The sequence below is a fragment of the Lontra canadensis genome, unplaced genomic scaffold (assembly GCF_010015895.1).
Source record: "Lontra canadensis isolate GAN:19392208 unplaced genomic scaffold, GSC_riverotter_1.0 scaffold67, whole genome shotgun sequence".
In the NCBI taxonomy this organism is placed as follows: domain Eukaryota; kingdom Metazoa; phylum Chordata; class Mammalia; order Carnivora; family Mustelidae; genus Lontra; species Lontra canadensis.
The window spans coordinates 2,787,787-2,802,924 of record NW_022631061.1 but is presented as its reverse complement, the minus strand read 5'-3'; the positions used below and the strand labels follow the sequence as shown (position 1 = coordinate 2,802,924).

At 44.4% G+C, this 15,138-nt stretch overlaps 1 long non-coding RNA gene and 1 other non-coding gene across 2 annotated transcripts; one reads left to right on the top strand and one right to left on the bottom strand.

Moving 5' to 3' along the window:
• Nucleotides 1-1,832: 1,832 nt before the first annotated feature.
• LOC116880704 lies at nt 1,833-5,043 on the bottom strand. The gene is made up of 2 exons (XR_004385254.1): nt 4,635-5,043; nt 1,833-2,133 (listed from the first exon to the last, which is right to left on the bottom strand). It is a non-coding gene; the product is annotated as an uncharacterized LOC116880704 (long non-coding RNA).
• A 4,154-nt stretch (nt 5,044-9,197) lies between these two features.
• TRNAN-GUU lies at nt 9,198-9,271 on the top strand. Its single transcript has one exon. It is a non-coding gene; the product is annotated as a tRNA-Asn (tRNA).
• Nucleotides 9,272-15,138: the final 5,867 nt, after the last annotated feature.

Below are 15,138 nucleotides of genomic sequence, written 5' to 3'. Positions count from 1 at the left end.
ACCAGGCAACAATACCTAATCCTCCTTTGGAGGAGCAAATATTTGAAAATATAAAAAAATGCCAGGCCTGAGGCCTGGGAGAGTTCTTGGCCTTTTCTACATTGTGCCAAGATGGCAGCTGCAGCTCCAGGAAACACAGCCTTGTTCCACACGGGAAGGAAAAGAAAAGGGCGAAGACAAACAGGAAGAAGTACTAGTTGAATCTCTTTTTTTTTTTTTTTTTTAAGATTTTTAAGTGATCTCTTTTAAGATTTTTAAGTGGGGCCTGAACTCACAACCCCGATATCAAAAGTCTCATGCTCTACTGACTGAGCCCGCCAGGCACCCCAATTCTCTCTCTTCTAGGAGTTGTGGTTTTTGTTTGTTTGTTTGTGTTTGTTGATAGTCTCTCTTGATGCCTTCCACTTACATTTCATTGGCCACTCTGCAAGGAAAGCTGGGGTATATTATTTAGCCATCACTTCCAACAATAGAGAGGTTTTGTCTAGTAACCAAGATAATATGAATATTGGGTGTTCAGCTAACAGCTTCTGCCGCTCCAACAAAAGAGAAACATCTCTAAGTGTTTGGAAGCTGCAAGACAGAATGAAGAAAGTTGCCTGATGATACTCAAAGAGAAAACATAGTCTAGAATTTTCTGTGGTTGTTGCAGAGAAGCTGGAAGCTGATCCACCTAATAGGACCCTGACATGTTTCTGGGCTCAGAGTCAGCACCTGTGTTAGAAGGCAGAGGAAAGAAGTGGGATGACAAGCGAGAGAACATGGGGCCGTGTTATATGAACAACTACCCTTGACACCACCTTAACCCATCACTGCCCAGAGAGCCAGCTGTCAGCATTTACCCCCATACAAAACCAAGCCAAACCCAAAGATACTGAACAAAACATTTCAGCCCTCTTGAGGCCTTTATTTGGAGACCCCTGCAGCCTGACAGCTCACTTCTTACCACCTTACCCAGAGCTCTGAATCCAAAGTCTACTCGGTAAAGATACCTTGCCTGAAAATAGACAACGGCTGTGGAAGCCCACGTTGGCTACACGGTCTTCCTGCTTTATAGGTGAGCAAACTGCTGGGCTTACCAGACAAATGAGGGGCTCCCCTGCAGGATCAGGTGTAATTGCTGATGGTGCCACACCTACAGCCGAGCATTGAGTGAAAGTCCTGCAGGCTCAACCACAGCCTCCCCCCCGCCCAGCCCTGTTGTACCCATGCAACAAGAATAGGTTGCTATGAAAATGGAACATTCAGAGAACCACAAAGGAGTGCTCATACATTTAAAAAATTCTGCCTACCACATATATAAATATTAATACTGGGAAGAGGGTGGGAGACTGGAAGAGTGTGAAGTAATATCTTCATATTGGAGAGTTAAAAGGGAATGTTAAAGTCTTCTAAATAAGTAGAGGCTAACTAATAGAGATAACAACATATAATCTAGAGTTATGACAGTAACCACAAGAAGAACTTAGTAGAGAAACTGTTTCTATGGAAGGAAGGAAGAAAGGGAGGAAGGAAGGGAGGGAGGGAGGGGAAAGAAAGTAGAAAGAAAAAAAGAAAAGAAAAGAAAGGAAAAGAGAAGAGAAGAAGAGAGGAGAGGAGAGGGAGGAAGGAAGGAAGGAAAAGAAAGAGAATGAAAACATCTTCTGAGCTGTGGATTCAAGGAAGGGAGGAAATGTGGAAGACCATGATTTTCCACTGTAACCTGCTCTGTATTATTTGATCTGCATGGGCACGTGGACTACTATACCTAAGCTTTCTGCAACATTATATTTTTAGATTTATACACATTGGTAAACAAGGGTCCAATCCATTATTGAAACTGCTATACAGTATTGCGGTATCTAAATATACCATGTTTATTTATCCACAGCCCTTCAGATGAGCATCTGAGTCATTTAAAATGTTTCAGTATCAGGAACAATATTGGATCAAATAGTCTTGTATATATCCTTGTACACACATCTCTAGGAAGGAAACTCTGTGCGGGAGGGAATGAGTCTCTTTAATGTCACCAGGAAACTGACAAGTCATTCTCCATAGCAGGTGCACCCATTCTCATCCATGACAGATGAAAGTGCTGGTGCTCCATATCCCCATCAACTGGATTTGTCAAGTTTCTCGAAGTCTGCCAACCTAATGGGTGTGAAATAACATCTCATTAGGATTCTGGTTCCCAGATTGTTAGAAGAGTTGAGTGTCTTCTCACGAGTTTGTTGGCAATATGGAATTTCTCTCCATTGATGTTTTTCTGTTTTGTTGTTTATCTTCCACTAACTGGTAGGCATTCCTTATGAATTTTGTGTACTAAGGTTTTGTTGGGTACATGCGGTGAAAGTTCTTCTCCAATTTGTTTTTTAAACGTGTTTACTTTTTATTCATTTAACATAAGTTTTACTGCATTTTGAATTTAATCAAATGCATCAACCTTTCTTTTCCATTTATACTTATTATGTTGTGTTTATGAAATCCCCTCTCACCCGGAGGTAATCATTCTGTCTTCCTTGGGGCACAAAGTAATGCCTCAGTTAACACACAAATAAATTCTTTCCAGATTGTTGGTCTCCAGGACCCTACACAAATCCAGTTTCTATTTCCTGCAAGCACCTTGCTCGTACAGGCAAATTTGTATTGCAAAACCGGACTTAAAGACAAAGGTTACAGGGCTGGCTGCTGTTTATCAGTATGAAACCAAACTGAAGTCTGCCTTCCATTTCCGATATGAAAGTTGACAACCGGAAGGAACAGCTAAATCTCCTTCTTCACGAAAGACACACTTGAGAAATGGGGTTTTAATATATAGCAATATTTAGATCAGAAATCAGAAAGGCCATCTGGTTAGTAAGGGCTACAGCAATAGGACAGGGCCCCTGAGAGAGCCCATGTAGTCAAAAACTGTATTAAGCCTCGATTATATGGCAGACCTGTAAGGAGGGTTGTGGGACATCTTTCTTTAAAAAAACAAAACAAGACAAAAAACACAATGTAAATGATCATTAGATGTCACGGCACAATAAAATTCTCCAAAGCCGGTGTCATTGCCATGGGTAGCACCAGTAGCTCCAACACATGTGTTTATCAATAACATCCTATTGCTTCTCTCCTTAAGCCTTTGTCTCTCATTGCCTCTTCATTCCCCGGGGCCCCGACCGAATGAGGCTTCCTCTCTTCACATCTGGTTTAGTGAAACAGTCACCTAGTCATCCTACTTCCAGATGCTCCCCCATCCTCACGTGCTAGATGAAGCCTCCTCAAAACCTGGCCATCATCAAGTCTCTCTTCTCAAAATGTTCAGGGCAAGTGTATAAATATGCCATAAATATAAATAAAAATGCAGACATTGCCCCTTTGGTGAGTATTTAAGTCATTAAAATTTGTCCTCTCTTAAGAACAATATCACTTGTAATGTGAATTTTCTAGCCGGGTATTTAAAACCCTCCATGCTCCATCTCCCAGTAGCTTTCTTCATGTCCCACCACATCCCGTGTAAATCCTCTGCTTCCTCTGGGCTGATCTTCTCTTCTCGGCCTCTGTTCCTTTTCCTTCCCAACCAAAGGATCCTGCCAAGGACACAGCCCAAGACCCACTTCCTCCATAGGTTCTTTACTGATGGCTCAGTGATGATTCCCAGCTCAGATTCCTGAAACACTTACCATCTGTGCCAGGCTGTTAGCACTTCCTGCCTGAAATGTTTTTAGATATCTCCTGGTTCCCAAAGTAGATTAAAGTGATCTGTGGGTGGGAATGATGTGTCTTGGGCAGAAGGGAGGTCCCTGAGGCATCTAGCCGAGCTCCTGACAGGATTCAATAAATATCTGCAGACTGCCATTTAGCCCAAAATGTATAAATATCTCATAGCATATTTACCAATGTTACAAAAAGTCTTAATATTCTCCTGTAGGTTGGGTTATACTTCCTAAAGGAAAACAACTAGTTGTAAAAGAGAAAATAAAATCAATGCAAAGAGGTGTCTTTAAACATTCAGAAGAAATATAAAAGTCACCTAAAAATCTCAGGCACTCCAGTTCTTTTTAAATGAAAGCATATTCATTACTGAAAGAGTCACACATTGCAAAACTCCCCACAGAAACTGTTTACAATGCCCTTGGACACCCTTTTCTCAGGAGGTTAAAGACTTGGAGAAGAGAGGCGGGCGTTAACAGTTACACTGAGCTTGGCAGAAGCCTTGGAGTACACAGGCTGGACTGCCCTAGTCCCTACCTCGCAGGGGCACTCTTCTGGCCCCAGCCCCAGAAGGTCGGCGGAGAATGACCACCTACCACCCTCTATCTGTAAATTAGGGAAACTGCCGCTGCCGCCCTTCCTCCCTGGCTCCTTAAAGGTACTACTGCTTGCTGCAAGTGCTTGAGAAATGGTGAAAAGGGGTAAAGAAGAAAAGAAAAATGACCCCCCAGGGATGGCCACTAATACTGTTGTGGAGAATTTGCCCACTACGGAGCACACGTGGACACACGCCTGCCACTCTGCGGGCTCATGTTCCCTGTGCGGTGAGAGGCTGTGTGGGTCAAGGTTAAACAAGCGTGGCCGCTGGAGCCTGACTCCAGGTCTGAAACCCGGCCCTACAGCTCAATGGCTCTGTTACCTGAACACATTGCTCCCCGCACACATTCCCTCACCTGTAAAATGAGAATCACAGTATCAGCCTCATAAGGTTGCCGTGGGCTCAGGTGAGGTGATAGTCATGCGGTGTTTCCATCATCCAGATGTGGAGAAAGAATGACGCGGCTCTGAATTATACAGTTCCCCATCTTGTCTTTGAACTTCACATTTTATCAGGACCCTGTCATCAAATCTTCTTTGAAAATATTGTTTTTACAATGATATGTTCCTCTATCCTACTTTTTACTTAATGCTTTACCACGCCTCTATGTTTCTAATCTTTTAAAAAATTATTTCTGATGTCTGCATAACTAACACTCTATCTTCTAAATATACCACAATTTATCACTTTCTCCTGTTTCGGGACATTCACGTTGTTTCCTGTTTATCACTATGATATATAATACTGTGACAATATACGTAAAACTTGAGTCACACGATCTGCTTGCTTTCTTAGGGTAGATTTCTAACACAGAATTTCTAGAACAATAGGGTATAAACATCACTTAATGTTTATATTGCCAAACTGCTATCCAGAGAAAACATTCCAAGTTTGCTCCCATTAGTCCTGTGTGAAAGTGGCCTCTTCACCGATGACAGCGTTCTAGTATTACCTCTTTTTTTTTTCTTTTTTTGCTATTTGGGAAAAAGGAAATTTTTATTTGATTTAATTTTGATTTTGATTACTAGTGTAGCCCAACTTTCATGATTATATTTGCATTTCTTCATTTAGGAACATTCTATTCATGTCCCAATCTTTTGGCATTTGTTTCGGGGATTTTTTTTGGTTGAGCTGCAAAGAGGTTTTTTTTTTTTCATAGCTATTGGTAAGTACTCTTTATATATTAGGAATTTAATTTTTCTGTCCCATTTTATCTTTTCCAGTTTACTTTATGGCTTATGGCTTTCATTTCCTCATGGAGTCAGCACATAGTTATTGAGAGGCTGTTATGTACCAGGCACTGTTGTAGTTGCTGGGGATTAAACAGGGAGCAAAGTCAACTAAAATCTCTGTCCTCAGAGACCTTACCTGTTAGTGGGGGCTTCTAGTTGAGAGTGTAATTGCAATCAACAGAACCATCTAATTCCTGGAATGTCTGATTTAGAGTTTTGTTAAGTACCTATTTCTTAGAAACAATTGGCCTATTAATGGCATCTTCCCTTCAGAAAACCACTGCAGTCACATGAATACAGAGGAAGAGAGACCCCGGGGCTTAGCCTGATAGAGAAAATTAGAAAATATTTTCAAAGAAGTATGACTGAAAGGGCAGCCACAGACTTTCAGATGGGACTTGGTGCATCAGGAGTACACCTAGTGGTTCTTTCTTTTTTGGTTTATTTTCCTTTCACACAGGTACCTCACTTGTACATCTCATAGCTGGGGACAGGAGAAACAGGAGTGTGAGGGGGGATGAAGAAAATGGAGAAGTTTGTGGTCCTACCTGAGTTGGCTCGGGCTGTCATAACAAAGTACCACAGACTGGGTAGCTTGTAAACAGCAACAACTTACTTCTCACAATTCCAGGGGCTGGAAGTCTCAGATCTGGTTGCTAGCATGGTCAGGTCTGGGCAAGAGACTTCTTCTGGGTTGCAGACCGCAGCCCTCTTGTTGTCTCCTCCCATGGTGGGAAAAGATTGAGCTAGCTCTCTGGCCTCTTTTTAAAAGGGCACTAATCCTATTCATATGGTTTCATCCTAAGTCCTCCCCTCCAAAATCCATCACATTGGAGATTAGATTTTAATATGTGAATTTGTGGGAGGACACGAAGAGGTCCCATAAGCAGAGGGCACTGTGCCAGGAATGACTTTATAGAATGGCTGAGGCACCAATATCAATTTTGTAGAGATTCCCACCCCTCAGTAGATGCACAGGACAGCTGTGGGTCCTACGACAGGAGCAAAATGGCCTCCCCAGCAATCTGTGTACACATCTGACTCAAGGACCAGATAAACGACCGCCCTCCAAAGTGTCAGCCCTCAGAAACAACTCCAGGGAAGCAGACAGAGAGAATCCTAAATTAACCGAGATTGTGGTTTTGGCAGCAGCAGAACAGGAATCAAAATAAAAACTGAATGGAATTATAGAAAGTTCTGTTTCTTATACATCTAAAAGATCTCGTGTTTTTAAGAGCAATCACACACATACAAAAGAGATTATTACTTAAACACTTAAATAAGCATCCCCATAGTTCTTGAGAAGAAACTGAAAATGCAAATGGAAAATTCTGTTAAATGAGCATCATTTTAACTTAACTTTTACAAACGCAGTTCCAAAAACATGCGTTCCAGTATGTACAGGGGGTAGCCCAACAAGTCCTTCTTCACCCTTGGCCACTCACAGGAGACACATACACAAATATCCATCCCTACAGAGCCAGGATAAATGTAACTGACTGTAAAAATTGCCCAGCCCAGATGAGCAAGAACCTCCTGACAACAGAATCTCTGGATTCCAGAAGGTTTCCCCTTCATCCCTCTCCTGGCACTGCTCAGGTTCAACTGTGGGCTCCACTTTGCTGCTTCTCTCTGCTCTTTATCACAAGCTGCCCTCCTTATCAGAAGCTGCCCTCAGTTTCTTCCTCTATGAGGCAGAACTGGCTCTTGCTAGAAGAAACCAAAAGAAGAGTGGTCATAGAACCCAGATTCAAAGGAAGAGTTCAGAAAAGATGTTCAACATCAGTAATTGTTTGGGAACTGCAAATCAAAACCACAATGAGGTAATACTTTGTACCCACTAGGATGACTCCTGGGGGGAAAGAAATAAAAAAGGAAGGAAGGGAGGGAGGTTGGTGAGGGTGTAGAGAAACAGAAACCCTTGTTGGTGAGAATGTAAAATGGTGCAGCTGTTGTGGCACAGTGGTACAATGGCTCCTCAAAAAATTAAAAAATGGAACTGCCCTATGATTCCTCAATTATACACCTGGGGATACACCCAAAAGAATTAAGGGCAAGGTCTCAAAGTGATATTTGCACATCCATGATCACTGCGGCATTATTCACAATAACCAAAAGGTGAAAGCCACCCAACCGTCCACTGACACGTGTTTGGGTAAGGAAAATGTGGCGTAGTCATACAATGGAATATGATTCAGCCTTAAAAAGGAATTAAATTCCGACACCTGCTACAACATGGATGAGCTCTGAAAATAAGCCGGGCACAAAAGAACTACGGTCTGATTCCGCTCACATGAGTTACCCAGGTTAGTTGAATTGGCAGAGCCACCAAGTAAAAGGGTAGTTGACAGGGTCTGGGGGAAGAGGGGAATGAGGACTCGGTGTTTAATGGGTACAGAGCCTACTTGAGGAAGAGGACAGACAAGGTTCTGCAGATGGAGAGCGGCGACGGCTGCACAGCAATACGGGTGTCCTTCAAGGCCCCGAACTGTGCGCTTTTTAAAAGGGGGTAAGAAAAAGACCTAGGAGAAGGATTGGGTTTGGGGTCCAATCGGATGGAAACACGGAACACACAAGGACTGGATTTACCCCCGTGGAGTGCTGGAGTGAGTGCCCCCATTTTGTAGGGCGAGGAGGCTGGAGAGGGCCCGCGGAGCTCCTGCCACTGGGCGATCAGAAGGAAAACTGAAGCCGGCAAGTGCTTTCTTCGCCCAGGTCGGGTCTGGCCCAGGCTGTTGCTGCGGCCGTCCCCCCTCCGACATACTGCGGCATCCTCGATTTCAGTGGGCTCAGTCCAGAAGTCGGGGAAAGAGGGACGGCTCCAGTGGCCACTTCGAACTTAAAGGCTTGTCTTAATCGCCACACCCTCCACGAAGCCCCTTTTGATGTTCCCTAAACCGTGCGTTATCAACGGGAGGCCATATTCCCTCAAAGCGGGCAGAAGTTGGTTCTTAGGAGGAGGGAAAAATCTTACCTTTTTTTTTTTTTTTTTTTTTTTAAGGAGCAAGCACAGATAAACGCTCGGCAAATTCGGATACACGGTGTATCTCTGGAATTAAAATTTAACAGTGGGGGAGGGGGTACTGAGGAGGGCGGGGAGCCACGGTAGGGGGTGGGCGGGGGGACACACAAAGGTTGAGAAACTGCCCGAAAGTTTGGGGCCTTAACATACGCTCCGAGCCCCCCCGTTTCAAGGCCGCACAGCACTTGGCTCTTCTCGCCCAGGCTTGACCGTGACCCCTTTCCCCATCTCTTCCCGGCGGAACCCGGGCGGCCTCCTCGGGGTCTCGCTCACCCGGCGGTGCCCCCACGCGGCCAATGCACACAGGCACCGTGCGCCCTTCCGCGCCCCACGGGCCGGCGCGGGAAGGCGGTCGGCTCGCACCCCAGCCGGGGCGGGTTCCCGAGCCCCGGCCGGCCGCGGCGGCGCGCTTCCTCCCCAAGGAGATGCCGGCCGCTCCGCCCGCCCTCCTTCCCTCCCTCTCTCCCTCTCTCTCTCTCCCTGCGCGGCCGCGAGCTCGGCCGCTCCCCTCCCGCGCCCGCGCCGGGGCCTCCTGCAGCCTCGGCCCCTCCCGCGGCCGCCTCCGCGCGTTCCTCCGCTCGGCTGGCTCGGCGACGCCCTGGGCAGCGAGAGCCTCCGCGGCCGCGGAAATCTGTACACATCGCGCGGCAAGTTTCGTAGCCCGGTCTCTGTGGCGCAATCGGTTAGCGCGTTCGGCTGTTAACCGAAAGGTTGGTGGTTCGAGCCCACCCAGGGACGAAGGCGCTCGTTTTCCTGAGAAACGGATTCATTTTAAAACGGCAACCGTGAGATTTTTAATCCAACAGGAGTACGACCGTGCTCCTGTGCATCTGGGACGGAGAAAGACCACGTTCTCTCAGTATTTGTCGCCCACCGGGGCTGGATGTAAGAGCGACTCTGCTTCTGGACTGGTAGCCCTGGGCTTGGCAATTCAATTCCACTGTCATGTCCACGGGAAATTTGCACACGTTCTTCGGGAAACAGGCCCAAAGATTTGCTTCAACAGCCCTCATTGTAATGGAGGGGAGGGGGAAAAATGCCCCTTGACGAGTGAGTGAATAAATGCCACTGGTTTCTTTTCAGAAAACCTGATACCATGAGAAGGGAAATGTCCTTATTCGATATTGCCTTTTCTACTGGCAAACGGATCTGAGGAGCTGTCGATGAAAATGTGCAAGGGGAGTCACCTAAAAGTGTGTGGAGACATAATCACCCTATGTAACCGTCTGCTAAATGAAGCTCTGCTACAGCTTTTGGACAGTAGACTTGAACCTAGATGAAGGTGTTCATGTTTGCTTTTAGATCGCCCACAGGGGTTTCCCTGAAATTAAATCCGGGCAGAAATTGTTTTTATGGGTTCCTGTTAAAAAGGTCTTGAATGATGTATTTTCAACTCTGGTCCCACAGAAGACACAGATATTTTTCAAGCAGATGGTTCATATGAGACTTTTAATAAAGATAGAGAACCACACAATAACATGGTAACGTGATGATATAATTCATTTTTACCAAGATTGAGGTTATGGGGCAGGTGCTTTGTCTCTGGGATGTAAATTCATGGATAGATTTAGTGACTTGGAAGAAGAAATAGTTAAACTGCCTCACTCAGCTGTCCTTTAGGGAATGGTTTGGCAAATGCTGGCTGATAATTATTTATCAAATAGTTGTTGATAATAAAAATATCCTGTTGTAGGGGACGCCTGGGTGGCTCAGTGGGTTAGGCCTCTGCCTTCGGCTCCGGTCATGGTCTTAGGGTCCTGGGATTGAGCCCTGCATGGGGCTCTCTGCTCAACAGGGAGCCTGCTTCCCCTTCTTGCTCTGCCTACCTGCGATCTCTCTCTCTGTCAAATAAATAAATAAAATCTTAAAAAAAAAAATCCTGTTGTCTAGTTAGGAGGTCTCAAAAGAGAGACACCGTGTTGCACTTGTAGAATTTCAGACAAAGTAAGGAATAGCCCCCCCAAAATGTTGTTGGGTAGGGGTTTCTCTGATGCTCAAAATTCCAAACTCTCCACTCATACTTAAGGATAGCCTACAGCGGAAACAAGGAAATTAGGTCATACGATCATTTATATACCGTTCAAATCTAGTCTAACATTTCAAGATGAGGAACGCATGAAATTCGCTAGTACTTAAGTTATGGGGGACTTAGCATAACCTTCCACTTTAAGCTGAGTGTATTTATACTACGTTGTAAGCTCCTTGAGGGAAGAGACCATTTTCTGTAATTAATGATCATTTTAGGTCCCAAAGTATTTCCTTCAAGATACAGTTCAAGTTCTCGAGCTTAGCACACAGGGGCTTTCCCCTACCATGTTCCTGCATGAAACCCTCTAGTGGCTATATGCATTTACCAAAAGCTTCAATGCTCCTGCTTCATGCTGGCTTGTACCACCCTCCACCCACGCCAGATGTCTTTCCCTTTGCCCTGATGTGCCCGCCCCCACCTCCTCTGTACTTACCTGAGTAACATCTGTGAGGAGTTACCTTCTCAGGGAAACCTCCCCTGAGGCTGTCTCTTTCTGATTTAGGCGCCTCCTCCTCTATTTATTCATTACGTGACCCTGAAACCAGGGAGTTCCTTGTCACCTGCGCTAGCATATGAACTCCTTGAGTATAGTGACTAGGTCTTCATTTACGTTGTTCGCTCATCTAGCTCAGGTCTGTCACACAGCACATTCTCAGGACCGAAGCATCCCCTGCCTTCTCCGAGTATGTTATTAACAGAGATGGACACTTAGATAAAAATGCATATGATGAAATGTCAGCATGAGGGCCACAGAAGAATGTTCCCGGGTAGTAAAGGAAGAAGTCAACACAGGCTGTATTGTGTCTTCACGGAGGATCCGAAACAACCCTGGAAAATCTGGACAGGCCATAAGGCAAGGGAGGGCTATTTAAAGCTGACAAAATTTGGAGGCAAGAGGGGGTGGGTAGGAGATGAGCATAACCAGAATATAGAACAAATGTACTTAGAGTGCGCTGAAAATGTTCTTAGCTTGTGGAAGGGCCCTGAAGAACAAGGCAGGAAGCTAGACTTCACCCTATAAAGCAAGGGAGTAACTGTTAAACGTTTCTGTTTCAGGACATAAGAAATTTATTTTAGATGGTTGGTCTGGCAGCAGAATAGGGGAAATAAGAGATCAGAGAACAGTTACGAGGCAATTACATTGCAGAGGAGAGGCAATGAGGTGGGTCTAGAAAAGAAGGATATAATTCCAGCAAAGACTGGATAAGATTTAGGGACTGAAACGGGAGGAACGTGAGGAGGGTAAATGTTTACATTTAGAGCCTCGATGCCCCAGGAAATGGTGATAGTGATTTTGTTGGATACCGGGTCTTAAAGAAATCTTGAAATTAGAGAGATAATAAATTCCCCATATTTTTAACTTACTTACTTACTTGTGGCTTGTTCTCCACCATGGAATTCATCTAAAACCTAGTCCCAGAATCAATCATCATTTTTTTAAGCTTAATTTCATTTTAAGTTAAATTTCATTTGTTTAAGGTAATGTTCCCAAGAGAATACTTTAGGGGTCCACAAAGCCCTGTAAAAACCTGAATGGGAAGCTAACTACCCTCTCCCCACAATGTACACATTTACAAAAAAAAGTTTATTTACAGTATCCGAGGGAGTCACAGAGTCTAGAACAGATTTCTGCTGTGCCCCCTGCCCCCTGGCCCGATTTGGAAGGCCTGGCTTTGTATTGCACTTATTCTATGTGCATTCTAATTACTGGTAAAGGTTATAAAGTGTGTCAAATCCAGAGTGTTTAAATATGGAAAATTACTAAACTGAAGATTTTAAGGTAATACAAAGAACTAGAATAGTCTAACACTATTGACAAGCCACAAAGAAACCAATTTTTTTTTTTTTACTGAGCAATTACGTAGATATGCAAAATTAATAATTAATGACTTGAGACAACAAAAGCTGCTTTGGAGTTTTAACACTTAATACCTTATTAATCTGGAATGACTGGGTGTGAAGGGCTTTACTATATTGATCCGTTTGGGGTCGCATCTACAGGGATTTACAGCAGCAACAGCAGATTCTAATTTGTGCTTCTTTCCTTGTGACTTATTTTAATAACACCCAGCAAACTGTCATATTTTATTATCCACCCCCCCAGGAATTGAGCCATTTTTCATTGCCATTTTTTTTTTTTTAGTAAAAACAAAACAATAGAAATTATAGTCTGTCAAAGAGGACTCAAACTGGTTATTCCCAAGCAAAGATAAAGTGACAAAGTAAGTCAAATATACACTTTAAGGAGATCCTCGACTACCTTACTACTAAACTGAGTAGATTATTATAGATTATCATATGTATGCGTGAGCATAGTGGTATTTATTTATACTTAATTGTAGAGCATATTCACTTGTACTAGAGTATAGCCTAGTCTGATCACTGGAGTTCACTCGAATAAATATGACAGATATGAAAATCTACAAGGGACAGGGCTCAACATGGAACTGAAGTTTGAAATACAGGATTCTTCACTAATTACCAAGCACGGAGATTCTTCACATAGCCAGTGGGGACAGCAGTTTACAACTGCCATCCTGCTGAATTGGCCTGGTTTACATTGCCTTACGGCTGGTGGGGGTGGGGGGGAGGTGGGAATCAAATATCTGGTGTGTTGTAGAGACACTTGAACCTCCTCTGTACATTTAGATCAACTCTGCCTCCAGCCCTGGTGGGAAGGCTGTCATAGAAGACTGGTAAGGAGGGTGCTTTACCGAGCTATTAAGTGTCTGCAATAACCAAACAGAAAATGATGTTTCATTCTGAGATCTGAAGTATTTTGTAGGAGTTCCTTTTCGCTTGATGACCTCTTCCTGCGGTGGGTGCATTGAAAACTCCTGATTACTGTATTTAAAACTTCTCCAGTACCAGACTTTCGGTCACGTTAGCACTTCTGCTGTGATGTGGAAGTTAATAAGCCCCTTCTCACAGATCTGTTTTAATTAGAAGCATTCTGGTGTGCCCTTCAGCCCCCCTTGCCTCTTCAGTGGCTCCCTGGGAGAACACTGGTTGGGGAGAAGGCTGTGGAGCTGCTGGTGCTCAAAAGCCAAAGAGAGTCAGAAAGGTATTCTCAGAGAAGCTCGCTGAACAGACCCGTGTCAGAGCCAGCCAAGGACGAGTGGCTCTTTATGGGTACCTACAGGAGCTGTCACTTTAAGAAAAGTGGAAAACTTTAAGAATGAAGTCACTAATCGAATGAACGTGACTTCTTTGGGATGCATTCTCTCTTCCACCAGGTGCATCCTGCCCTTCCTCCTCTTCCTCCTCAGTCATAACACATACTGATGGTTTTTTGGGCCCCCGGGGCGCTGCGTTTGGAGAAGCCAGTCCGTTTTGTGTTGTTGGCATTGATGGTGCCGACAGAGCTCTAAGTTAACAGAAGCTATTGCAGCAATCATTTCACGGTATATGTAAGTCCAACCACGATGCCGCACACCTTAAGCTCAGGTAGGGATGCATGTCGGTTACGTCGCAGCACAAACGGAAGCAAACAAAAACAGAAGCAAACTCTAATAAATCATCTCTCCCACTTCTCACAGTGTTCCTGATTTGCACACTGCATTATCGCGATAACGTTGACTGGAAGAAAAAAACCAGCTCAAATGTAAGATACTTTCCTCCCAGCCTATTTTCTTCTGGAAAACGGGGATTTACACTGTTTAATTGGCATTCTGTAACTGAGCACCAAATTGTTTTCCCACATAACCTCCATTTACTACAGGAATTGAACGTTTGTTAAATTTAATGGGAAAGGTGAACGGTGTGTTGTGGATGGTTAAAGAACAGTAAGGTGATTCAGTGAATGGCGTTCAAATGGATTTATCTGTCAGGGGAGAAAAAGAAACAGTGCAACACATCAAAATACATTCCAAAGGAATTGAAGATTCATGACCAAAAAAAAAAAAGAAGAAGAAAAGAAACATGGTTTCATCAGAAGATATACATACATATCAGCATATTTTGGGGGGTGGAAATGACCCTGCCAAATTATAATACCAAAAGGACTATAAAATAATGTAAATATTCTGCTAAACCATTAAAAATGATGGTCAACTAGAAACCAAAATTGCCACACGGCAGAGAAAAGTTTAATCCCTTTATACTTAAAGAGCAGACGTAAATGATTAAGACTCAAATTCCACCACCACAGGACGGGAGGGAGGCCCACAGCGCTCCTCATGCTCCTTCAACACACCTTTCTCAGTCTTCCTCTTCAAAAAACCCCCCTCTCAAGAGGAACGCTGCAGTTAGAACCCATGGTCCTCCCAGTCTCCTCTCCCAGAGAGAACTTATCACAAGCTGCAGTTTGTCTCGGTCACCCTGTGACTCCACGCTTCCTGGGACATTCAACTCTAGATTTCACTTCTCCCAACTTTCTGCTCCTATCCAGCACCTTAACCCACCTCCTCCCTCCACTGCTTGCCCCACTCTCTGGGCTCCCATGTCCTCTGGGATGCGTGTCTGTTACTGACAGGCCTTCCCATGTCCTCAACTTCCTGAACACTCTCTTCCCTGCCCTGTGCTAAAGAACTGAAGAACCAGCTCCCTCCACAGCTCAAGTGGTGGCTGTCCTGTG